The 27,881-nt window shown below is 35.7% G+C and overlaps 1 protein-coding gene across 2 annotated transcripts in view; it reads left to right on the top strand.

The window, feature by feature from the left end:
- LOC129005749 (uncharacterized) overlaps positions 1-27,881 on the top strand; it is a 99,579-nt gene that overhangs the window by 44,085 nt on the left and 27,613 nt on the right. Inside the window, exon 4 of one of the 2 annotated variants that reach the window (XM_054434741.1) lies at positions 21,307-21,335. The exons of the other annotated variant lie outside the window; for it this stretch is intronic. The gene's annotated coding sequence lies outside the window, so the exon portion shown is untranslated. The remainder of the gene's footprint in view (positions 1-21,306; positions 21,336-27,881) is intronic. 2 annotated transcript variants of the gene reach the window in all.

Below are 27,881 nucleotides of genomic sequence, written 5' to 3'. Positions count from 1 at the left end.
TCAAAGATCCGTCGTCAGGTAACGAATATTTTAGAATATCAAAGAATACAAACCCTTGTGTTATACATCGATGCAGGTAACACGAAAGATCAACACTATTTTAGACCAATAAGTTTCTTCCCACGTAACGTGTTATCGTCAGCAAATTCACTGCCCTTTCCGTGGCGACTCCCGTTGCCCGTTGCTTGTTGTGCAAGCCAACCTTTCTTCGATATATTACTGCCACTTGCTCATCGCCCCCAGCCTCTCACGAGTATGAAAGTAAAGCAATGATTCCGCCCAGCCCAGCCCAGGGATGCAACTGGGCATTGCAGAAGAAACCAATTTTGTGTAATAAAATCTAGAATCGTCCCAAATCAACTGATTCCCAATTATGCTTAGTTCTAATGTATGCAGCACATTTGAACTCTAATCATAAAAACACCTTTCATACTTCATACTTCAAACTATTTTTAATTAAAATTTAAGTTAGATTTTTGTGGATGCGACTCTGAATTAGGGAAATCCTGAAGAGATTTATCAGTCTCTAAAACAATTATCAATCTCAGAACCGATGTAAAGTCTTCAGAAGGAGTCTCCAATCTCAACATTGGCAAAAAGTCAATTGAGTAACCATTCTAAGTAAAGATAATTTCGCGAAACACACACCCTACATGCATTAAACGGTTTGTCACGCAGATCTGCATTCCCTTTAGATTAACAAGAAGCATAATTTCACTGATGTAGCAATCCTGTCGAATCAATGTTCATTAGTGATAGTGAAACTCCAACAATACCCTCAATGACGAGTCACCTATGATAACTAGTGCCATTTCCCACCCTTGAATGTTGCACCCTTATCACATGTTATTGCTCCTCGATAAGAAGTCTACCTTGAAGTATTATTTGATATACCAAGAGAGACTTGCTATCGAGGGTCTACTGTATATCCGACTTCGGTCATGCATGTCCAGTAGTGCATTGCGCATGTCCCACACCCGCTGCAGGCGCACTTTCACACTAATCGTAGATTTCCATTGTTAATCTACCAGCAATTATTACACCTACCGCACTCCAGATAGAAATTCGGTCTACTTCTAGTAATTCCCACTTCCTTTTATTACTAGATGATCACTGGATGTGCACGTTTTCTAACTTTTCTCTGTGCGTAATGTTCATGGACGTTTTCTCCGTCACGAGTATGCTAGGAGAATATACGAGTGTTATCGATAGCTACAACAAGATTCAAACTATTGGCCAGTAAATTAAAATTCCTGTGATAGTGCTTAAGATTTCGTTTGATTTTATTTTAATAGTTTAAATACGTGTGTGTTAAATTTTAAAAAGAGGACTGCTAGTTCAATAAATAAATTCTATTAGGATACTCTTCATCACTTCTTAGTAAAACCATAGACAAAAAGAAAAAAATGTTGTCTATGGTAAAACCTAGACCTAAAACCTAGTGCTCGCCTTCAAACACGAAGGTTGCTTGTTTTGATTTCGAGCAAAATCATTTGTAGCACCAGATCCCATTTGTCATTGGACTAATATTAACGACTAACAAAAGTTTGTTGTTAGATAGAGACTAGACTAGAGTTTGGACTCCCTTCCACGTTAATATGCCAAGGGTACGTACACAAAATAAGAAAAATATTCTTTTACCGAACTGTTTTACATTAAAATCTAAAACAATGCCTATTGTGAAGTTACCTTCGCTGTCAACAAAGACATCTCGATGAAACGACGACGGCGAAGTGCCTGTAATCACACGTTGTAATGTAAAGTTCCTCAAGCGCAAGAAGTGTCGAAACCGTTGCTGCGGTTCCCAAAGTTCTTACAGAACTTATTGTCTCTGGTTCCCAGCGCTCAGGGAACACGGCACAACCTCTCATTCGCAAATATTGTATCACATGGTCTGAAACCCTCACCTCGTGTTGCGTTATGGTATGTGTAAGAATGTTCGATGAGGTTCTCACACTAATCCTGTTGATTATAGTTACACGTGACTTTTCATTAACAGGCTTCAAAACAAAGGGTAAATTGAAATTATAAGATATACCGTTATACTTCATGTTGGGGGCTTATGCTATTGAACATTAGTTGAAATTTTCATGAATGTATCTGGTATTTACTGAACTAATGTTTATTTTGTTTTATGTTGTAAACATTACGAACGAAATATTTTATCACCAAATGTATGGGACAGGATTCAGCAAAGTAATTTACGTTGAGACATAATGCGTATTTCAACATGGATATGTGACAAGAGGGCGTAGAATTAAGTAAGGTGCCCTTGTGTAGCTTTCTTACTAACCAGCATTTGAAAAATATTTTTAACCCGTAGCTCTTTCCAGTTAAATTCTACTAAAGATTGTAATTAAGGGCCCTTGAATACGTAGAGTGAACAATTTTTCTATAGAGAAAGATCCTTTCCGTTTTGCAGTTAGGTGGGCCTCGAAACACCTTGTCACACTTCACGTAGCTGTATTGACGATTTGGTATGATTCAAAACTTCGCTCCCATGACAGAAATCCCGCACTCTAACCACTTTGGTCTGTATAATGGGACCTGTCTCCTGTTTCTTCGTCACCCTGGGACTTACCCGGGCCTTAAAATATTGGCCAATCCCCGTGTAGACGAAGGGCCAGGAGACAGGTTCCATCATACAGACTAGACACAAAAGATTCCCTTCATCTTCTCAAACTAGACAACTCACAACTAACAACGACTCGCTTCAGAATACTGATTTGGCAGTTGACACAAGACCCTCACGTACTACCTAACAAGGCAATATTTTGCACATTCTCCAAATGCCACAGTAGTTAGAAGCGTCGCGGGGCCCAGGCGCTAATCCGTCCAGTAAACTCCCCATTATCGTCTTTTCAAGGATGGCTTTCGTAACACGTTTCTCAATATTTAACCACTAACCGCCAGCTGCCAGTTTTTCACATTTTGTAATTGCATTGCCCCAAGCCCCCCGTGGGCAGACGCCCCGTGTTTGGAAGCCGTCTTTAGTTTTTCAAAATTGTTGCCCAAAGGTAGTTAATGGTGATTTAGTCAAGTCAGGTGAGAGCCGGTTATGCTGCTTTTTGTTTCTCGTGTTTTTGGTTTGTTTTAGAACTCGTAAAATGTGTAAATGTAAAATAATGATTCGCATGTGTTGTAGTTTATGATGCAAGGAGGTTCGACGCTACCTTGCCTATATCTAAGCTTGCCTATAACAACCATCTCACCATATGATTTTTTAAACAAAATTATATAAAATCAATCAATTAGTTGATGAGCCTAACAATGCAGTTTAAGATTAAACAACAAGAAAACGCCGAGGAAACGCATCAGAACCTTAACTCATTTGTAATACTGTCACGTCAATAAGGCTTAAGCTATTTTAAGCCTGCTATGGAGTCAGTTCTAGACTCCAGAATAGGAGCACCGATAATTCTAAATTTCCTCAAACAACTGATCTTTATTGAGAACTTACCAAAGATTCCTATTAACATTACTCCAAGGTGAAGCAACCAGCGTGCTAAATGCCTGATAGTTCAAGTGTATGTTCCAATAAGGATATCCTCCTACTTTTAATTTCTATGTTTCACAGATTATACCCTGTTACGTGTAACCAGGTCAAGTTGCAAAGGCAAAACAAACATTAGGTTAGGCGTGAGAGCCGCCGTCAGCTCTCAGCTGTGAAGGACGGTCAGCCAGTGTTGCCAACTGTTGAACTGACAAAAACAATAATACAAACAATATGTATAAAACTACTCAAAGATAACTAGCTTGTCTATTCATGTTAATTCGTTTTATTATTTTAAACAGACCAAATGGGGTGTTTACCTTAGGTTAAGGTTGTAATTAACAAATATCTCTTTAAGTTTCTGCGTAATTTACCATTCAAAAATAGTCTCCACGGTTTGCTATTATAAGCGAACATCAACCGAGGTATAAACTGTTTTGTACGTTAGTGTAGATTAGACTCTTAAATTTATCGATATAACTAACTGAAACGTAATTAATCAATGAAGGACGCAGTTAGACAATGGAATAAATATTAACCGTTTAAAGGAGGTTATTAACCCGGTATGCCTACTTAACAAAAGTACCAACACCTTATTAATTTACATTTTAATCTGTTGAAATATCGACAAAAGGGTGAAGTATTGTAAAACTAACAATGTCATATAAAAAACACCCAAAGATGTATTAATTTAATAACGCTACTAGAGGAACACTGGAGTCCCTATGCTCCAGGAGGAGTCAACGGGATTATGTCAAGTTAAGTCAAGTCACTATTAACCTTCAGTACACCTGGATGAAATAAATATTTAACAATATCATCCAACAGGTGACATCTGAACATGTGATCGCAGAAGTTAGTGTTTTAGCCCGAGATCCGACAAAGTTGCCTTTACCATTCTGGGAATAGAGAGTGAGAGTGGAAGAAGGTCGTTATGAGGATCGTAGGCGAATATGAAATTGAAAACTGTTTACCATCAGCTGTTTGTGTGTATGTATAAAAATGCACATACGAACCCTGATATGTAGCCTATATTATATTAACATGTTTCCATTTAAAACAATGATCACAACCACAGAGACAATTAATTCTAAGCATTCTGTTATTTAGAAACTTAACGATGACATGAACGACCTCAAGCTTTACCGGGCAGAAATACGCCTTAAGACTATCTTAGATTGATCAATAATGTCAAATACATCAGAAATTATGTTAACAAACTTTAGCAATGTATAGCAATAGCTTTAAACATTATAAAAAGCCTAGATTTTTTATACATACAAAAACAAGCTAGCAGCAACACTATATTCAATGCTTAGTTTCTTTTCCTCTGTGGCAACGATCAGCTGATAAACCTAGCGTCAAGGCTGTCCGGTCTAGCGCTAGTAGTTGTAGATCACGCTGGTAATAACTTAGACCAAATATTTATGAGTTGGCCATTTACTGCCAAATTGTATCCATTCGGGCAGTATCTGTTTTAAGATGACCTGAAACGAAATAGCCAATAAGTAGAACAGTCATTTTCAGTGTTACTAGGTTTATAGGTTTGTTTACAAAAGTAAAGGCTATTATCTTCAGTATGATAATTTTTTGTTGGGCATCACTCACCTTATTGAAATCACGAGAACGCAGTCCTTGTCATATCACAATCATACACAGTTCATTGCACATAAAAATATACAAAAATAAAACTAAATTTAAAATTTCAGACTAAAGTTCTCAACAGTCTGAAATTTTAAATTTAGTTTTATTTTTATTTTTGTATATGTTAATAAGGTGAGTGATGCCCAACAAAAAATTATCATACTGAAGTATTGACCTCACCTAATATACCATGTCGTTTAGGAATAGGCTATTATCTTGTTCTACAATATTATGTTGGTTTGTTATTTGACATGGATGGAACAAGTTTTCGACCTATGTTCAAACGGTACACTTTCCATTGGTTATCCGATCAAATCGTATGCTAAAAATCAAGTAAATTTCAAACCTCAGACAGATTATCTATTTTAGCGAATTTTCCATATATGGAATAAGCTATTACCGTAGGTCTCATGATAATAACCTAGACCCGGGACCGATTTACTTTTTCATTTTGAGGTCCCCAGAGGCCAAAAACACCATCCGTTCAAATTCATATTATATATTATTCGAAGGAGTTCGCGAACCGGCATAATCAGACTATGGGAACGGGTATTTTATGAGGTAAAAATGGGGTTTTCCCATTTTTAACCCTAAAAACACAAAATTTCATAATTTCTGTCCAAACCATTTTGTAGAGCTAAAAAAATAATAATTTTGTATATTGAAGCGTTGTTGTATGCCCAACGGTTACGGAGATAATTTAAAAAAAATTTAAATTTAAAATTCCCATGTTATTCTTATGGAGTATAATATAAACTGTTCTAGTTTGCTTGTTTATGGTTATATTTAAACCAAATTTGGGAATTTAGTTTATTTAATACTAAGCTATCGACATTGCAATAAAAAACACATCTCAATATCTTGACTGTAGCAGCAAACCAAGGTACTCACTAAAATTAATTTTAATTAAATAGGAAATAAATCTGAGAATTTTTAAGGCATATTTTAGTAGAAATCCAGCCAGGTAAATGGAAATTCGCTTAGTCTGCAGGTTTGCTGCGGTGGGGGTATTTCCTACATTCAGTGTCACTAATTTTTAGTTTTGTTTATAAGAGTATATCATTACTAGTGCACCTGTTGCTCGAATTTGAGCAATTGCAAAGTATTACAGGCGTTGTTTCAAAACGAACAGTCATAATTTCCGATGTCTTAAAAGAGTCGACTCAAAGATGACATCAACCACTCCACTTTAGTTATCGAAACTGAAAATAAACTGACTCTGAAAACGAACGCACTTGTGTGTATCGTGTGTTTACTATGAACAGCTGTAATTAATACAAATCAATCGTCTGTTTAAGTGAACGAAATCCTTTATTTATACGAATTCATGGAGATTTTGATGGCCTGTGGCAAGGCCACACTAAAAAAACGTTTTTTAGTGTGGCCTTGCCTGTGGGGAAAAGCCCGAAGAATTTTATTACAGGAATTGGTGAAAGAGGGCGTCTATACAAAGAATACTTAATTTTTAAACATCGTTTGTAAAAATCCGTCCATTATTAACGGAGGAGTAGTGTTTCGTAGAAATCGCCTTCACGAATTATATATTAGGATTGTATTAAAGATGATATTCCTTTTAACCCATAGTTAGTTAATTGTAATAAATTATCACAAATAGGAAAACATAAGAGATGTATCAAATACAATATTGATAAGACACATATTCCAAATCAATACCTTTATTTTATTATTTTTGCTTGGTAAATGTAAGGACTATTGACATGTGTGACCAACTTATTAGACGTACACAACTATTACTATACATTTTTTTTGTCTTTAACTTTTACACTTCTGGTTTAATTTTACTGAGCATATTAAGTAGTATTTCAAGAACTTTCCTATTTATCATTTGGGAATATTTTTGCCCTACTTCGAGTATTCTCTTATCATATCCCTTACGTTACTTATTGTAGATTTTTACCTGTCCACTCCACACTTTTGTTAAATAGTTTAGTTCATATAAAAAATTAATATTATTAAACTTTGTACTATTTTAAATATTAAATATCCTAGTTAGTTTTAGATACAAAAATATTAATTAATAATTCGTTCTCGGTTGTTTTTATAACATATTTTTTATTGGATACAATAAGTAGTAACCCGTGCAATGAAGAAGTATCTTTTCTGTCAGCGTACCACCACCTAAGGCACAAGGCATCAGCAGTTTTGCTGCATATTTCAATGACTTCTTTACTGGTTAGTTTCGAACCAAAGTCCCAATTTCTTTTGCAAGTACTATAGGATGAAGAATTTACGACACCGCAGGAAACTTCTGGCAGTGAAAAGGGACAGTCTGGTGGTACTCATCAGACATGTAGTGTAGGCTACTAGCATTCCTAGTACATTTGCTGGTTAGCCCTGGGTTGTATGCTATCGTCTCTTTCTCCTTCTTCTTCTTCTTCTTCTTTTTCTTTTTCTTCTTCTTCTTCTTCTTATTCTTCTTCTTCTTCTTCTTCTTCTTCTTCTTCTTCTTCTTCTTCTTCTTCTTCTTCGAGATTATCTAGCGGTAATTTCACAGAGTCCCTGGAAGTTATCCACTTGATCCGACGGACATGACTCCCACTCCTCACCATGGGCTAGAAAATCCACAGTGATTAGTAAATTGTACACTTATAATATGAGACCTATGTAAAAATGCATGTAACAAAACTAATTCCCTATCTTGCAATGTAGCCGGAAGAATGGTAACCAACAAATACACAACCTCCTGATTTGAAGCTGCATTTTTTTTGTAAGCTGATAAAATTGTTGGCTACCAGTGTCTAATACTAGAGGTAAATGTCTGGATAACTGACAAATGAACAATATTTTGTTCTACGACGCTGGTTCTTAATATTGCACATGTTGTCAGTTAGCCAAGACAAATGTGTTGACCACGTTACAATTAAGTGTATATGTGTGTGTGTGTTCTGATTTGAAGCTGCATTTTTTTTTTGAAGCTGATAAAATTGTTGGCTACCAGTGTCTAATACTAGAGGTAATTGTCTGGATAACTGACAAATGAACAATATTTTGTTCTACGACGCTGGTTTTTAATATTGCACATGTTGTCAGTTAGCCAAGACAAATGTGTTGACCGCGTTACAATTAAGTGTATATGTGTGTGTGTTCTGATTTGAAGCTGCATTTTTTTGGAAGCTGATAAAATTGTTGGCTACCAGTGTCTAATACTAGAGGTAATTGTCTGGATAACTGACAAATGAACAATATTTTGTTCTACGACGCTGGTTCTTAATATTCCACATGTTGTCAGTTAGCCAAGACAAATGTGTTGGCCGCGTTACAATTAAGTGTATATGTGTGTGTGTTCTGATTTGAAGCTGCATTTTTTTTTTTTTTTTGAAGCTGGTAAAATTGTTGGCTACCAGTGTCTAATACTATAGGTAATTGTCTGGATAACTGACAAATGAACAATATTTTGTTCTACGACGCTGGTTCTTAATATTGCACATGTTGTCAGTTAGCCAAGACAAATGTGTTGACTGCGTTACAATTGTGTGTTAATAAAGTTACTTAATGAAAGAAACAGATGAATGCACTTATCTTTCGGCTGTTGGTCCTGCCAATGAACAATTCCCTGCTGAGTTTGGTAATCCTTGACCAACGATGAAGCTCAGAATATGGAGTTTCCCTTCGTTGTGTCGTTTGAGTGGAGAATCCTCATAGTCCTTTTCCTTTGTATCCGATACACCACCGAGTAGGGTTCTGTGGCCTCTTTGTAGAGCGTGAGTCCATAGGCGTGCTTTGGAATGATCCTTTAGTTCAAAATCTTGATTGTTCCTGTCTTGCTTTTGTATTTGACTCTTATTTTTCTATTTTTATCAAGAGCAATTTAGTTGTGTCAGTCGTGAAAATTTTAGTTTTTGGTATTTTGTTTCCATGGATACGAAAAAAATTATTATAACTAAACGAACGTTTCATTTGGAGATATTCACTTTAATCCACTAGATAGATCATGAAGAATCAAACAACACACAATATTGTAGTAATAAAATCAATAACTATCTATTTTTGTACCTTACCTTTCGGCGATGTTAAGTGATAGAGATGTTCAGAATATTTATTTTATCATAAGAAATGCCTAATTTTGTATAACAAATGTGTCTCTCGATAACTTTTATCGGAACGAATTTGGGGTGTTTGGATTCAGCCTAATTTAACACAGAATTTAATTCTTAAAAAATTAATACAAATAAAACAAATAAACATTTTATTCTGTTAAATATACTGTAGAATTTCAATAGTTAATATTATCGTTTGCTAATCAAAACCGACAGTAAAGTTTATTGTTCCTTAAAGAAGTAGTGGATTTATTGAGGGAAGTATACGTGTTTTATTGTTAGCGGATGAAACACTCCAACTGTTCGACATGACCAATCAAGTTTGACGAATACACATTCACTTGTTTATCCATTATCTATAATATTAAAACGAAACAGTGTTTTTTAATTTCACGATTCTAAATCAACCACTCGACGGATTTTCATGATTTTTGTGTTGAAAGAAAGATAATTTTGAGAACTAGGGAATGTCGAAGCCATAATTTTAGTTTAGGGTCCCAGTTTTTTAGAAGTTAAGTTATAATTTTTAAAAAGTCTAGCAGCCGACGCTAGGATTCTAAACTAGCTTTTGGCATAAAATAATTTGCTTAACATAACAGCTGTAAACATTCAGCTTTTGTGTCACAAATTCAGCATTTGGATAAAAACTAGTGGCTTGTAGGGACATAAGTCCCTAAAAATCTCAAATGTAAAACAACTTTTTGCAATACCGGTATTTAAACAAACTCAGAATAACATTATCTATGTGTCAGAATAGGCATCCCTACACCATATCTTTTGTGTAAAAACCAGTTTGTTGTTCTTCTTTGTTTGCTTTTGTTGATGTCATTTTCAATAAATAATTTGAATCACTCCAGTGGTTTAACATGAAAAGGCAGCAAACATATCATTGTTTGTGAATAAATACTGGTTTACTAAGGTAGCTTTGGTCTTGTGGTTAATGAGGATAAATAAAAGCTTCCCTGTTTGGAATTTTAAAAATTAATTGGAGGTTCGCCTTCAGATGAATTGAAGACGCCTGCAATTTCATCTGCAGTAAGCTTACTATACCTACGACGATCCATATTTATCCTGTCTACAAACCTAAGTTCTAATTCACTGTCACCTTGTACAACCATTTCTTCCGAAGCTCTTTTGTAAATTTCTGCAAATGGATTTTCTAATAGAATTTCAGCTAGTTTTGACAATATTTCAGGTTTTAAGTCACTATTTTCTCGACGCCTTTGACGAATTTCTGTTGCTGTTGATGTGTCAATAATGTACAATTGGCCATACACGGGGTCTTCATCATGTTGAGGCAGCAAATCTGAGATTGAACGATAAATCTGTCCTTGAATTTTGAAACAGTATGGTCCTTTTCCTGGAATATCTTTCTTACTGGCTGAAAAATAAGCAAAAGCCATCGCACTGTTGCATTGTCGAATGAATTTATACAGTTGTGGGCTCTCTTCAAACAAACTTTTAAGTTCTACATTAGTTTTTGACTGAGGAAGGTTAATAAGTCCGTTATGGCAACATGTCATAAAATGATTATTCGTTAGTTCTTCTCTAAAATGAAGAGCACTACATTGAATGCACTCTTGGTCCAATAATCCTGCATCATGGATCTTTACATTTCTCTCGTCTACCATGGGTCTCCTAAAAAGGGGTTGTAACATATCTTGATTAAGTTCGTCATTATCTACTCTTGCTCTCCTACGCGCACTGTCATTCCTATGAACAGTTCCCCGCCTTTGTGGTATTCCCCTGGCGTTCATATTAATTACAGTACTTATAATGAAAAGAATATATATCCAGCAGCCTACATACCAAAACATCTTGAATCCCTGGTGATTTTATAAAAGTATGATCGAATATGATTACTCTACGTTGTATATTCACTGCACTAAAAAAATGTACTTACGAAGGAATGCAAATACACCATTTTAGAACCAATAACATTTATAGGTTATTTTAGTTGTATATATTTACTCAACCTTAACCTTAAAATGTGTAGAAATATAAAGAAAACAACATCATTTAAAATAAACTTGAACATATGATTTAAAAATAAAAACAAAACAGAAGTTAGATTTAATTTCGACTCTTTGATTATTTATACAGAATATTTATTCTATGTCGTTGATTCCTTTAACACGACAATAACGTAAAAGCATGAAAAAATGAAACTTGAGTATATGATTTAAATATAAACAAAGAATGCAGACGTTTTTCCGACTAACAACATCATTTAAAATAAACTTGAACATATGATTTAAAAATAAAAACAAAACAGAAGTTAGATTTAATTTCGACTCTTTGATTATTTATACAGAATATTTATTCTATGTCGTTGATTCCTTTAACACGACAATAACGTAAAAGCATGAAAAAATGAAACTTGAGTATATGATTTAAATATAAACAAAGAATGCAGACGTTTTTCCGACTAATCTTCAATATTTCAGTTTTATTATAGTATACATTTCATAGTTGACTGGCTAAAAGTAAACCAAATGTGTGTATTGATCACTGTTTTCAATTCTGTGGCACAGCTGTTTTGATTTCAAAAGATGTAAACAAATTAAACCCCATGTTGTTTTAATGGGAAAAGTTTTATTCTGTTGCGAATTTATGGTAAAAAAATAAGAAAAATGAATAGTTTTCCCTCAAAATTCACGTCAAGACCTTTAAAATAAGACCCCTCCCATCCTTCTACGGCCATCCAGTCACTCACAATTTCTTTACAAAAATTTGACTTACGGAATTATATATATAGACTAGTGGCTTGTAGGGGCAGTAGCCCCTATGTATATATTGTAGTAATTATTTTGTACAAATTATTAGTCCCATGGGTTACCCTACCTTGATTATCGTTTAACATTATTGTATATTATAATATGTATAATAGTTATTACATACCTGCATAATGCATTTTGAGGTCTGCTCTGTTAAAAATAAAAATTACAAAGGATTTTTCATGCGGTGTGTTTATAGTATAAACTTTCTAATCATAATACAACTAAGGATAATTTTCAATGATAATCTTCATGACTATTAATTAAATGTATATACATTTCTTTGAATATAGACAAATTCACTTAGATAAAATACATGGAGATAAATTTTTCAAATTAATGCCAATTTTTGTGAAAATTTTCCTTGTAAACTTAAACGGCATATTAGGATCTGTGGATATTAGTATTATTTTTGCATGGAATACGTTTCCTTTGCCTACTCCAGTAATTACTACTAACTTTACACTTTTTCCAGTAATACCTAACACAACCAATCGTACTCCATTAACTAATCCAGACCCTAGCTTCATATTTCTAATGAGCATCACTATTGAACCAACTTTTAAAACTAATTTGTGTGGTGGCATTCCAGATCGTGCAATTAAATTAATATAGTCAATTTGTAGGTTCAACCTCTCTTAAGGGTTAGTATACATATTACAGTGCATATTACATATTACCATATGCTTTAAATAAAGTTAAACCACATGTTTTAATGTAAACAAAGCAAACATGACCTAGATTCCCATGTTATTTAAATGTGAATTATTTTATTCTGTCACAACCTTTTGGTGCATAATTAAGAAAAATGAATAATTTTCCCCAAAATTTCATGCCCAGACCTTTAAAATGAGACCCCTCCCAGCTTTCTACGCCCTCCGGTTCGCTCACAATTTCATTGTAAAATTTTGGGCTTACGGAATTAGATATATAGATATTAAGTGATATATAAGTAAATTAAGAGTAAAGTATATTTATTATCTTGAACAGTATTGCAATATTATAAGTTGGTTTGTTATTCGACAGGGATGGAAACAGTTTTGTGATCTTTGCTCAAAATCTGCACTTTTAATTGGCTATCTGATCAAATCGTATACTAAAAACCAAGTCAATTTCAGACCATTCTCAGGAAGATTCTCTATTTAGAGACTTAAAGATTGAATTATCTTCTCTAAAGAATAGTGAAATTAAATGACTTTACATTCAGTTTTTTTGTGTTTGACGTTTACACTACACAGTGAAAAAGTTAGAACTTCTGAGACAAATAACTTTAATCCTCAAATGAATAGTTTACAAAGGTGACACGTTACTTGTCAATATTTTGACATCTTCCAAATTGGTTTCCTTTGTTGACCTGTTTGCGTATCTTACGTATTTTATTCCTTCACCAAACTCATCGCCATGTTTGCTTTCTCCTGTTTCTCTGCGATTCCTCCGGTTCCCATCCCGTAAGTAAGACAGAGCCCTATGGTGACACATCGTCAATTCCTCGCTTTTCCCCAATCATCGCCACAATCGACAATCCCTGCTCCAGTTACCACGATTGGATCTACTTTGGTCCAGAACAGCGGCGGTTTTCGTCATCCATAAACGCGTTCTGTTTTTGCATTGTTTTGTCTTAAAAACACACAGATCGGGTTCACCGTTGAACAAATAATACCCTGTTGTAGCTATTCTTATATGATACTTTTGCATGTTACTGCTCTATTATTATTATTGTTGGATCCCCGGTTATAATAAAATGTTGTCAAACTATTTAATGTCCTATACATATTAAATACGATGCGCATAAAAACATTTCCTGAAAACTGATTGAAAGAGTGGTAATGCGTGTATCTTCAAATCCGAAGACCGCTGGTTCGATTGTGGTGGAAATCAATTCGGAACCCCAATTTTTATCGGACTAATAATTAATTTATGATGGTGTCCTTGACACCAGGTTGAAGTTGGGTAGCAAAAAACTGTTTTGGGCCGTTCCCTAACAATAAAGTAAAATACTCGCTCCAATTACGTAAAATATTCACTAAGTCTATTTAGATTTCAAAAAAAAATGTTTATATACTCGAAACCGCTCTATTTGAAAAATAGCTTGTCTGTGTACTTTAATGGGGGACAGTATTCGACGACTTTATTGGTAGCATATACATAGCCACATCATTCATTTTTATCCTACCATCAATGTACTGGCCCGATGAAAGGTTATCGGCTTCAGGCTTATAAAAAACAAACTCCAATGCTCTTATAGTTGTAATCCTGACTGACATGATTTCTAAAACTAAAACTAAATCCTTCCACCGCCTGAAAAGGTCAATGTTCTGAGTGGAATGTTAGTAAATCAATTTAGCAATATATTGCCTTCTCCAAAGTGTTCGGAGCGTTTGAAATTTGATTGCAACTTTTTTACGTTATTTCATCAAAATCGGTCAAACGCGATTCCTCCCTCACAAATCGAACTGACGAACATTGTTCTGAATGTCGTATTCTCATTTTACAATCTAAAAAATTACACCTTTGAATTAGGTGATGGATGTCTCTATAGGGTTCATCTCAAATTCGTCTGTCAAAAAGGAACATAGAACCATGTTCTATCTTACGTCCAGACCTTCTTATTACCACAGTAAGGCGTTGTGGGTTTATCCTCTATTATACACCAAGGTAGTACAATTTCACCCTCATCAAATTCCAGAGGTTCAATATCTGGTGTTGAGTTCGCCAGTTTTTGCCGGAGGAGGGCTCTAAGATCGAGTTACGCTCGGTGCGCCCGGGCGTGCGTACACGCGTACCAAATCACGCAAGAAAACCCTCAAGGAGATTTCCCGATTTCCCGGGGAAAGTAAGTCGTGTTGATTATGTTCACTTGTATCCAGTATTTTTTACAATAACTTGATCGTTTCCTTCCTTACACCATACTTTAAAATGTTTCCTCAAGCCTACCTGTTGAGACTGTAAAGGAGGTTCCCTAAGAAGTTATACAATCCTACGTGGTTCTTTATAACGTGTTCTTTATGGAAGCTAACCTTGTAAATGGGAGGTTACCGGGGGGTGGGGGGTGTTTCATGGATGGAGAGGGGTCCGGGGGGTCCCCTCCCTGGAAATTTCGCTATTTTTAATGCCGTTTGGTGACTGCATAAAGCCATATTTAACGTCCACAACTGTATCCAAAACCTCCAGTTACGTTTTAAGGCAAATTTATTTTTCCAGGGTCCAATGGACCCTGCTTTAGCCCCTGTATCTTGGAATCACCACTGGAAGCTATTTGATGGAAATATTTGTAGAATATGACGAACATTGTTAGCTTTAATTTTATGAATTCAGCAAAATCTCAGTTTTTGATTTAGTTTCAAATAAACGTAGACTATACATCTAAATTGATAAAGAAGGTAATGATTTTAAAAATCTTTTTGAATAACATAAAATACAAATCTCGGGTAAAGATAAAAATATGCTTAAAAACGCCAAGCTTTTAGGTTTTATTAATCAAATGCTTTAGAGTGCACTTTGTACACACGCAGTCAATACATTTACAGGCTCCATGAACTGTACAGTCGCTCTATTCGCAGTTACATGCTTTCTAAATCATCATCGAACCGCAACGTGTCTGCGATATTTCTCGCATCACAGTTCACAGATGTCTAACCATCCATAGCAGTTCCGCTGTTTGGGAAGATCGATGTTCATCGACAAACCACAAAGTTAATATAGAATTGTGTGTTGGCGATGATCCTGGCTGAAGTCCTTTTAAATAAGTTTGTTGTCTCACGCGCTACAAAAATATTTTAACTTTTTGAACAGTTCGGTTTGAGGATACTAAATCTCAACTTTCGTGTTACAGTATGTAATATTCTCTGTTGTAAGTGGTAATAATAAGTAAATAAAGGCAGTAGAGCGCCTAGCTGCAGTTTCAGTATCCCAAACAATATCTAGGAAGTTGAACTCAGAAAGTCTGTTAACGATAAGTAATTAAAGTAAAGTAAATATTTAGAGACACCTAGAAACGATAGTTTCTGCACTGTATCATCATCCGGGTGTACTTGGACTTATGTTTATTTCCGTCACCTAATGAAACCCGTAATTTTAAATACCGAAATATACTTTGATGTACTTAAGACACATAAACTTAACATCCGCCAGATTTCCGTCAGGAAAAATTCAGCAAGACATTAATGTTTACGTGTATACAGTACTGTGTGAAAATTCTACGTATTTGTACATCAGTTGACCTCCTCAGTATTTGAAGTTATGGTCTTCAGCAAGAGATGACGAATAAATATGTCTTTCTAGTACCTGTGGATGGTACCACCTCTGGCCTACCGTAGGCAAATATATACACCCTTATAACAGGGATAGTTACTGGTTCAGACGACATTTTTCATTGGTCTATCAAATGACGCCATCCTATAAAAGGTTGACATTTTCATAACAGAAAAAGTAAAATATGCAAATGGTGCAGAAACACAAACACAAATCCACAGACCTATACCTTACCCAGAGGAGAGCCATCAACATGAGTCTTGTATAGTCCTTGATCATGGCTACCGAGGAACTGAGAACCCACGGTGTGTGAGATTAAAGGACTGCTGGTGCCAAAGTGATAAGTACTGCGATAAGATGACAGCCACTAGGTAAGTTAGAGTTATGCGTCCTTGGGGATATTTCTGCCCACGACTCGGTGTCCAGTAGCTGACAAGTTTCCCAGCTTGAGCTATAGTGTTTAGTGTGGCAGGTATATGCGGTGAACACGAATGGCAAAGGCTTAGATATTACCGGTCTTAGGTAGTAAATATTATACTGAGTTTACTTGTATAATGAAGTTGTCAAATAAATTGATACGTAATCAGTCTTTCTTTAACAATCGCATCTTACTGTACGTACGGAAAAGTCACTGATTTTCGTCACCTTTTCTAAAAAAATTATCACTTTTCTTCAGATATGTTATTCGTTGTACTTTTCACTCTAGAGCTGTGACTACCACTTGTAGAACCTCAGGGTCTTGTGTCGACCACCTCTTGAACATACGAAGGTGAGTTCCGCAAATGTCAACAACACTTCTTGCCTCAAGGTTATCCAAGGTCAAATCTACACTCTTCATTGCCACCGCCACATCCTAGTACGTCGGCTGACATTGTAAGGACAAGAGAATGGCAGAAAATGTTTTGGAAATGTATAGTTCTGTTACATAATGATTCCGATCTGTCCCAATAAAACTAAGAATTGATCTTCATCGCGAACATTTCGCGTCAATTGAAGATTGAGGTGTAAAACATAATGTTTGGCCAACAACACTGTGAAGAAAAACTCCTTAAAATCCTAACGAACAAAGCATTTAAAATTGTACCAAATAAAAGGTATACAAGTATAAAACCCCAAAAAACTTTCATCCAAACTAATTTCGGAGTAAACGAGATGTTAAATAACTCGCTTTAAATTCGAAGGATACTGTTTTAATTCAGAGCTAATTCAAATTATGAATGTCATTTGCACTAACATCAGATAACGAATTCAAGGTTTCAACAAATTTCTCTCAAAAAGAACGAAAAAATTAAGAAACCTTCTAAAGCAGAGACCCAAACCTATGTACACAATTTGACTACGAACTATAAAATACACTATAAACAGAAACGTGTCAAACAAAGTGTAATTATCTAAAAGTTTTTTGTAGCAGCAATAAACTACAGAGTTTGTAGTTTTCCAAGGACGCTACGATGTATGACCAAACTATTCAAATTAAATACTCTAAATCATCGTCGAGCCAAGGCTGTAAGCGAAATCTCCGCCTACACGGTTCACGATCTCCGCCTACAGGAGTGTAGGACTCCTCATTGTGTGGATCTGCCTGCAACGCCGCCTCCGGAGGCACCCGACCTCGCTTAAAACTGTTATTACATTTTGCAATTAGCTTTAGTCGTTATAATGGAACGCTTGGGTAATTAAGTTATGTCGACGACGGGCTACCAGCTGCTCATTATTGGTATAGTGTTTTACTGATTAACTTATTAATCGGTTGTATGGGTTATGGGTTCGCCTAGGGGGGTGTGAAACCTTGAAAACTCACTTTTTGCAATGGACTAGAAGGCTGTTGACTTGTAATTTCTTTGTTTACACTTGACTTATTGTCGCAGCGAAAAAAACTACTGCAAATCCGAACGCATTTAAGAATATGTTCGCTATTTTGCAATTTCCATCCCGTAGGTTAAATGGATTTTTCGAATGCAACAAAACAAGGTAATATCCCAACTCGTCCCCCATGCCGTATGAGGCGAAAGTTTAAATAGAGAACTATCAGCAGTCGGTGGACCACTGAACATTAACTTGTTCATGTCAACGTAATGAACACCCATCCTCCATAGTTATAATTTGGGGTTTCTTCGAGGAGAGTGACGCCACTCCATACAGTTCACAGTGGCAGTTAGGTTCTGAGGGTTAGGTTGTTTTTTCAATATTTTTGTTTGGTTTAAAAGGCAATAAGATAATATTTACGAAACCAAAAGTTGCTCTCTTGTGGGGTTTTTTTGAAGAGCGAAAATTTACAAATACATCGTAGTGTATTTCCTCTTTCTTATTCAGAAAAAAAAACTCAAATGTCACCTGTATTTTCATGAAAATCAACTAAACCAAATCTAAGCACCGTAAACTGTAAAAGAATTGGCAAGTCCTCTCTTGAAAAAACCAAAAAGACGCTCAATATAAATGTTCACGTATACAACCTGTATAAAGTCAGGTTCGTGACATTGCCACTACTAATTGTGTGATGGAGACTGCAGTTGTTCCGTTACCGCAAACATCTTCCGTTTCCTTCACTTTCCATTTCCACAATCCCCCTTGACAGATTAGCTGCTGTTCACTCGACCGATCCCGATAATTTCCGTCCAAGCTAATCGGTTTCAAGGTGAAAATTCGCATCCTTTCATTACAGTTTTTCCGTCCTTGTGTTTGCGTCCACGCGAGGTTGTAATGGCCAAGTGATCATTTTGTTACGCAACCGAACGGAAAAGGGAAACTGATATTTATGTCGTTTGGTCCTCCTTCGCAACGAATAAGTTGCTACTTGTACAAAGCAGTAGAAAAGTGCTAGAATTTTGAAATATATGACAGTTTACACAGTTGTTTCCACGGGTTACTATTTTGTTTTTTGTATCATACAAGCTTGAGGTTCTACAAGAGCTGTAGAATGGTTTTAAATCTTGCCTAAGGTATTTAAGTACGCTCGGTGTAGCGAGTTTGATTGATTTTTAAGATTTAATCTAAAAAACGCTCTAGATTGATAATGATTTTGAAAATAATGGATTTGTTGCGCTATCATTTATCTAACCTAGTGGCACAACAAACTTCAACCAAATCCCAGGAAAATAAATCTGTCAAATCCTTTTTTATGTTTTGATCAAAATCGGTCAACATTAATAGTTGGGCCACAACAAGTGTATTGCTAAATGATCATGTAGGCATATAACTAATGTTTATGGTCCTTAGATAACACTTTTCCCGCCAAATTAAGGGTCCTAAAATGCTTTTAAATGGTTTTACAGTCAAACCCAGCCACAACATCGGGCGTGTTTAATGAAGAACAACTGTTTACGAAGCTCTTAAGTATTTACGACAGAGAAAATTTTGACAATACACTTGGCGTTTATAGAACGTAATTAAAATCCATATACACATACAGATAACATGGTTCGCAGAGTGTAAAAACCACGTGCAACTCTAGTCAACAGTTTCACCATAATCGTGATTTCAAATATTCCAGGTAACCTCTATGCAAATGTGACAAACTATACTCCAGAAACTGCTTTTCGTTTTAACATTCAGAAAGTTCGAGGAACTACACTGTGGAATGCAGGGTGTTGTACGGGTGTGAGCCGTTGCCTCATTGCCTCATTGCCACGCGGTTGCATTGAAGGGGCGGCGTCAATGAATGTGACAACCATAAAGCGTTGCCACACGTCTGCATTCGCGTGTCACGTGTCACAGTTTGACAAGCTTGTCTCAACACGTCGCCGCATGAGTAAGTGTCACAATGTTGAACGTTACCTAACCACATTTTGATTTTGTCACGTCGCTATGCGATATGGGATAATCTGGTAGTTGAAAATGACAATCGTGAAGAATTTTACGTGACGTGATTTCTTATGGTTGTGTGTCCGACTTGAGCACTACAACAATAAACAATGTATGATTAGATACATTTAGACTTTACAAAAAAGCTTAGCGCAAATAAAAACTATTGAATAGTTGATACAAAATGTCTGGCATTTCCCATTGCTGATTAATAAAATAAAAGACTCGAACATTTTGGTATCAGAAATCTAAATCTCTATTCAGGGGGTAGGAGACGAACACAACGAAAATAGTACACAAACAAGAACTTGTTTCATAGTAATGTTTGCATGATATGTAAAGTACAGCATACTTTCTCAACCCTCTAATGCACCATACTGTTAAACATCGCAAGATAATAAGATAACCCAACTCATTGCCCCCATTCTCATTAGAGAGCCAGCTTGTAAATCGCTACATTATTCTAATAAGATTTAATAACACGAAACAAAGGACTCCTCCCGGGAGAAAGTCGGCGACAAGGCGGGTGTAAGAACATTACTTTGCTAATGGAGAGTTGTGGGTGGTGTGTACTGTATGTATATGGTAGCTGATACTCGACCACTCTTACTTTTAACTGCTGTAGAACTACTGTTGTTCTCCAGTCTTCAATAAATAACCTCTATCATTAAAGTTAATGGAGTTGGTGAGGTGAGGTAATAAATTATTGTTGACTCCATCAAGATAAGTAGATAACAAAATTTTTCACGTTTCGGTTTCTGGAGTTTGAGGAAGTTTCGTCCTCTGGTGAGAAAATGCCTAGACATAAGAAGATACACAAGCCAAGACGAAGATTACTTGTGATTTCCAACCTTTAAGGTTAGTTCACCAGCTGATAGTCACAAGTAGCTTTGGCTTGATTTGTTTGGTTGATTTGTTCACTTGATGATGCGAACAAATTTTATATTCCGGAACGTTGTCAAAACATTTTACTAATCTTGATATAAAAGGTCCGTAATAATTTCTTAACTGAAATAAAAAAGCTATCGGGTTGGATCGTTCTAGTTGGTCAGTGTGTCAAAGAAACGTAAAGAAACTTTATGTTATTACTATAGTTCGGCCGCTTAGAAAACGACCTGCGCGCTAATGCTAAACCAATGCTGGAGGAGGTCGCTTTCTAAGCGGCCGAACTATATATAGAAATTGTATATAACAACTTAGAGGTGCATAAATCCAAATATTAATTAGACAGGGTGAGATGTATTGTGAGGTTTTGTTACTGACTAAGTGACAACTGTTTCAGGGCCAAACCAGTGATCTTCATATTGATACGTGAGTACCACTTACAATAGCCCAGTCAATAAATGTTTTTTATCGCAACTAAATGGTGGAAAGCTGGATTTTTTATATGTGATAGAACCACATGAGAGGTGTATTTTCCCAAAAGTCCCCACTTCTACCCCTTGAGCTTTCCCCCCCACCCCCCTCCAAACATAGAAATTGCAGTGATTTACTTAATTGATCATAATTCGAATGTTATGAAAGCTATCGAGCTGCAATTTGTTTTATTTTATTTCTGATTGGTTTTCCTACAACTTTTGTATTTATAACATGTTTCTAAAACCAATACTTAGGAAGATATAAAATTTAAACTTCGTTAAAAGCTTTGTTTCAGAGTGCAAAATCTTGTTTTTCTCTATGTATACTTTTAAATATAAATAATACGCAAATATGGTTCAAACAAAAGTTTTAGTACGTTTTTCAAGGTTTACAAATATATTATTGGTTAGTCATCTAGGTGACCGGGTGAAGAGCTGAGCGTCGGCAAAGTGAGCGCGTGCGCGCTAGTTGAACACCTCTGCGCTGCGTCATCGCATCTAGCCCAGCCAATAAACGCACCAACTGCCTTTTTTCGTAGCTAAATAGTGGAAAGCTGAGATTTTTATATGTGATGGAACCACTTAAGACGTGTATTTTCTAAAAGTTCCCGTTCCCCCCCCCAAAACCCCCTCAAAACCTAGAAATTACAGTCGCTCACTGTACTGGATATAATTCAAATTCTACGCATGCCATCGTAGTGAAATTTGGTTTGTATTTTTTATAATTAGTTTATCTACAACTGTTGTACTAAAGATTTTCTTATAAAACTATATCCACAGAGATATAACATTTAAACTTTTTTTATAATGTTTATGTTAATGAGTACACAATTTTGTTTTACCCTCTATATATTTTTTTCCAAATAAAATACGCAAAATGTTACAAACAAAATTTTTAGTATGTTTCTTAAGGTTTATAAATAAATATATATTTGATTAGTCATCAGCATCCGCGCAGCCCCGCCCGTCGATACATAGCCTAATAAGGACCCGTACCGCTAAGTTCTCAACTGTTTTATATAAATCCTAAGACTTCCTAATTTGTAGCCTACATTACTACCAAAACAATCTGTTTCCAAGCTAAACCGTGACTAAATGAATCACCTCACGGTCAGTAAAAATTTTCGTCGACTCACTAATCCTTGATACAAACTGCGTCCTATCGTTGATATGTCCCTCTCTTCACGCTTCCCGCTAGCAAATAAAATATGGCTGCTCTGTCATAAGTTGTAAGCCTGTGAAAATAGTATCACGAACAACGTAAAAAACTGTCGGTACTATTCATAAGCCATTTTTAATCATGGTAAGGAACACAAATTAAAACCAGTCAATGTTAAAACTAACTTTTTTATTAAGTCTATATAGAGGAGATTTTAAAACACTTAATAAGCGCCTTCATCTTTATTAGCGATGTTAAACGTTTGCATAATGTCTACCAAAAACCAATAAAGAACTATTATGCTGACAAATTTTTTAGATAACATGAAAGCAATAAAATATTAGAGAACAGAACCTCACCAAGATTCAAAGTATAGAGTCTCTAAAAATGATTGATCTGGACCACGTATTAGTGCCGTAAAGCAGATTCGTAATACATTGCTGCCAATTTTTACGAAAAAAACCTCAATTTGATTGACACATCTACACAATATGTTAAGAAATTTGAATAATCTGCTTGTATGTATCCCGTAAATAGTCTTGCCTGCATGTATGGGGACACAAATAGTTTTTTACTTACTTATTTATAAATTTTGGATATATGCCTTATTACATTAATTAATTGGAAAGTAAATAAAAGAAAATACGTCTAATAGTCTAACACATAAAACATAAATTTACACTTATAATGTTACTGACAATACTGTAAATATACATAAAAGATGGTAAGTGGTGGTAGATTTCGATTCGACACTCCAATCATCCTCAGACCCATAGGCGAATTGGATCATCTCATCATTGGGTTCAGTATGTTTCTTACCCAGCTTTATGTAATGTAATATATGTATCCATGTATATTATTGTCAATAGGTTTAGCCATTGACAGAAATAATTAAATAAATTATTATTTTAATAGATAAACGAGTTAAAACCAACAATAAATTTAAGAAATGTACAAATGATTAGGTTTCATCTAATTAGTATTTTTTTCAGTTTACTATTTAGATCTTTACTGGCCGCGAGGCGCAGTTAGTATAAGTCTTGCGGGGAACAAAGCGAGTCCCATTGGTGGTAGATAATGGAAAGCACATTGTAACGTAAGGAAGAGCAAAGAGTATGTTTATAGTGATTTTTAAAGTGTTTATTAGGCCTAGTGTTCTATACCTCAATCTATCGAACTTTCGTTGGTCAAATATGAAGAAATCAAGTATTAAAAGTATTGCAAGTATAACAAGTAAGTAGGTAGAGATTAATTTACCTGAACCAAAACTGGTTATAAAAAAAATATTGTATTCCATCTAAATAATAATTGTTTTTACTGTTAACGGTTAAGCTTGGATAGAGATTGTTTTGGTAGTAAACTAAAAAGTACAAGGCCATAGCATTTGTATAAAACCTTTGAAAAATTAGCGATGTCGGTGCCTATGACGTGACGCATCGACGGGCGGGGCTGGGCTACGCGGAAGCCTGCACCCGGTGTCTTTGCCGACAATGCCGACGCCCAACACTACATCAGTTTTTTTCAGATGACTAATCAAATATATATTTATAAACCTTAAGAAACATACTAAAGTTTTTGTTTGAAACATTTTGCGTATTTTATTTGGGAAAAATATATAGAGGGTAAAACAAAATTGTGTACTCTTAAACATAAACATTGTAAAAAAAGTTTAAATGTTATATCTCTGTGGATATAGTTTTATAAGAAAATCTTTAGTACAACAGTTGTAGATAAACTAATTATAAAAAATACAAACCAAATTTCACTACGATGGCAAGCGTAGAATTTGAATTATATCCAGTACAGTGAGCGACTGTAATTTCAAGGTTTTGAGGGGGTTTTGGGGGGGGGGTTGGGGGGGGAATCGGGAACTTTTAGAAAATACACGTCTTAAGTGGTTCCATCACATATAAAAATCTCAGCTTTCCACTATTTAGCTACGAAAAAAGGCAGTTGGTGCGTTTATTGGCTGGGCTAGATGCGATGACGCAGCGCAGAGGTGTTCAACTAGCGCGCACGCGCTCACTTTGCCGACGCTCAGCTCTTCACCCGGTCACCTAGATGACTAACCAATAATATATTTGTAAACCTTGAAAAACGTACTAAAACTTTTGTTTGAACCATATTTGCGTATTATTTATATTTAAAAGTATACATAGAGAAAAACAAGATTTTGCACTCTGAAACAAAGCTTTTAACGAAGTTTAAATTTTATATCTTCCTAAGTATTGGTTTTAGAAACATGTTATAAATACAAAAGTTGTAGGAAAACCAATCAGAAATAAAATAAAACAAATTGCAGCTCGATAGCTTTCATAACATTCGAATTATGATCAATTAAGTAAATCACTGCAATTTCTATGTTTGGAGGGGGGTGGGGGGGAAAGCTCAAGGGGTAGAAGTGGGGACTTTTGGGAAAATACACCTCTCATGTGGTTCTATCACATATAAAAAATCCAGCTTTCCACCATTTAGTTGCGAAAAAGGCTGTTTTATTGCATTCATTGACTGGGCTACAAGTAGAACGTACAATTACCATAATCTCCAGGGTTCTTTGGGATTTAAGAGGAATTTCAAGCTCGATTATGAAAAAAAAACTGTTATACCATACTAGGTTATTCTCAAGATTTCACCTGGATAAAAATCAAGAGATGTTTGCGTCACCGAAGTTGTAGTATGAAAATCCCCGATCGTATCTTTCAAAGTCAGTCAATTTAATCGTAGAAGCTACTTTACAGAAAAGCCGTGGCAGCTACTTCGACGTCTGTCATATTTAAGTTCTACAACGTGGTTGGTTGATGCTTGAAAACCCGATTGATTCTATAGCATTTTAGATTGGGTATTTTTTTAAGTATTTCAAAGAAACTTAGTAAGAATTAAACCCCTAAACTTATTCTAATACGAAACCGAATTCGCTGTAGAAAGAGGAGCTATTTTCTGTTTAACACCTATAAAGATTCAAAATTTATTCAATGACTTAAAAAAAATCTTTTCTAACAAAGCTTAAAACTCGTATTTTTATCGCATTCAAAATTATAATAAATTTTAAATTTGTCCAGCCTTTGAGTGGCTTGGCTACGTCACTTTAGGAAGGAACGTCCGTTCGTTGTCACACCTCATTTATTTCCGGCTCTCAGACACGGAGAGTGAAAGATCTGTAATAAATGCCGATTTCTCGCCTTGCATAACTCAGACTCTGCCTGACTCAATGTTGCTTCGTCATCTTTGACTACTGTGCGCGACTTTTGACCATAGATGGACTGACGTGTGAAATAGACATTTCATTACCTTTTATTAAATAATACAATTGTTGTGTGAGCAAGTCTCCAAAATGCGCTCGTCTCTAAAATTCTATTTTTACGTTATTTTTGTCGCTGACATAGTTTCGGTGGCTCACAACAAGGCGTTACATAATTTTAACTTGGTAAAAAAGTGTGTATTCGACAAAAATTTGTAATTTACATCAGCACAATCTGTCGGCGACTCACATCAACTACGAGGATGTTGATTTTAAAACTGGCGACAACTTTAACATGAGGATGGAATGTCTATCTAGTCAAAGCTAATACTTATAGGCATGATCGCGATTCCTTGGTTATTTCAAAACCCTATGCGTTTATGATAATTAATTAATAATTTTTTTTATTTCTACTAAATACTTAGGTCTACATCTTAATGACTTTATGGTGCGTCCCTTACTCTATGGTTGCAATACCAAAGGACACGCAGGAAATTGCAAATGAGGCTATTGGTTGAAATCGTTTTATGTTACATAGTAAAATAACCAATAGACAAATAAAAAGACTACGTCAACGCCCGCGTAATTAAATAGAAAACATCCGAAAACTGTCCGATATCACGAATATGATAAATCCCATACCGGAGTGTTTTGACAATAACCTGTTAACTGTCTCCACCTATACCAGCAAGTTACTTTCGCATACGGTAGTTACCGGTGATAAAATACACGTATAATGTACCTCAATAACTCACCGATCTTTCTTACAGCAATAAAGCAAACTATTGTTCTAAGACGTAAGATTACTGTTACGCCGCGTTTCTCACAGACCATCGGTTCCCATACGTAACAAGTTTGGGCCATCGTAACCTATCTAGGCCGTAATTACGCACCCGAGTGGTGGCGAATGCAACACCATCCGTGCGTGGAAAACTTCGTAGAGACGAGTTCTCGCACGCGTAACATACTAACAGGCGATATACAGTGTGTCCCACGAAGAAGTTAAGACTTTTATTGTACAAACACATGCCCATTTATGTCTAGATTTAAAATAATACAACTATAATTATATCACTTGTAAAGTAGGTTTTACGTACATTCTGTGAAAATTTTCAGCTCCCTAGAATTTATAGGGACAAAATAGTGGCATATTGGTAAACGATACTTAAAACAGTAAAAATAGAGTTTATGGAATATTTTAACTGTTACATACCAGTTAAATAAGGCGTTTCAATCAGAAAACTGGAATAATTCAAACTGAAATCCATCCACAGCGAGTCACCAAGCAGTTAAGCATATGTTTCGTTACCAGAAGTAATAGCCGCATTAGTTCACTTATTGTTCAACATAAAATTTAGTTTTTTATTCATTTTTAGTACAGCTGTACCAGAGAAAATTAGGTTGGTAGCATCGTTCAAGCAATATACCCCAATCAATCAGCTGTCCAACAATAAGCGTCAAAACTACAACGTATACGCATGAGCATGGCCTCTTCGATTACAAGGCCACGGCTAGACAAAAGTGGCAACACCGCAGACTCGGCCTACTGAAATTGTTGTTGCTCTAATGGAGCGTATGCGCAGTTGTTATGTTTACACGTGTGTTATCATTGTTACCATGGCAATAGGGCGGCCGATGCGACGTTGCCACACGCCAAAGCAGAGGTATTGTACTAGAGGAGGTTTTGATGTACATCTTTAAATTGATCTGTGCATAAATGGGTAAGTACAAATTTGTATACCTCTTCTTGGACCCAACACTCTATTACACCCCACACACACGGAGCTACGATTACTGCAAATACACACACACACACACTCGCCCTTGTGTTGTTTAATTGACCGAGGACGCGGCCACGGTTTCACTATTTCGACACTAGTTCCCACATTAAGCAGCTATCACAGTAGGTCCCAGGCTGCTATGGTCTCATTTAATTGTTCCCTGGCTTTCTAGCGGTAGAGAGTAATTTCGGTTGGCAAACCTGGTGCGACCTCAGAAGGTCACTCAAGGCCGGATGATTTCATGTGATTTACTCCTATTGGTTAGATTATTGCTCGATCGGATTGGTATCTGTTATGTAAGTTAAGTTATTGTGGTCACGA

This window comes from Macrosteles quadrilineatus, unplaced genomic scaffold (assembly GCF_028750875.1).
Source record: "Macrosteles quadrilineatus isolate MER2022 unplaced genomic scaffold, UCM_ALF_1.0 Scaffold_32__1_contigs__length_1466915, whole genome shotgun sequence".
In the NCBI taxonomy this organism is placed as follows: domain Eukaryota; kingdom Metazoa; phylum Arthropoda; class Insecta; order Hemiptera; family Cicadellidae; genus Macrosteles; species Macrosteles quadrilineatus.
This window is presented reverse-complemented; position numbering and strand designations above follow the sequence as displayed.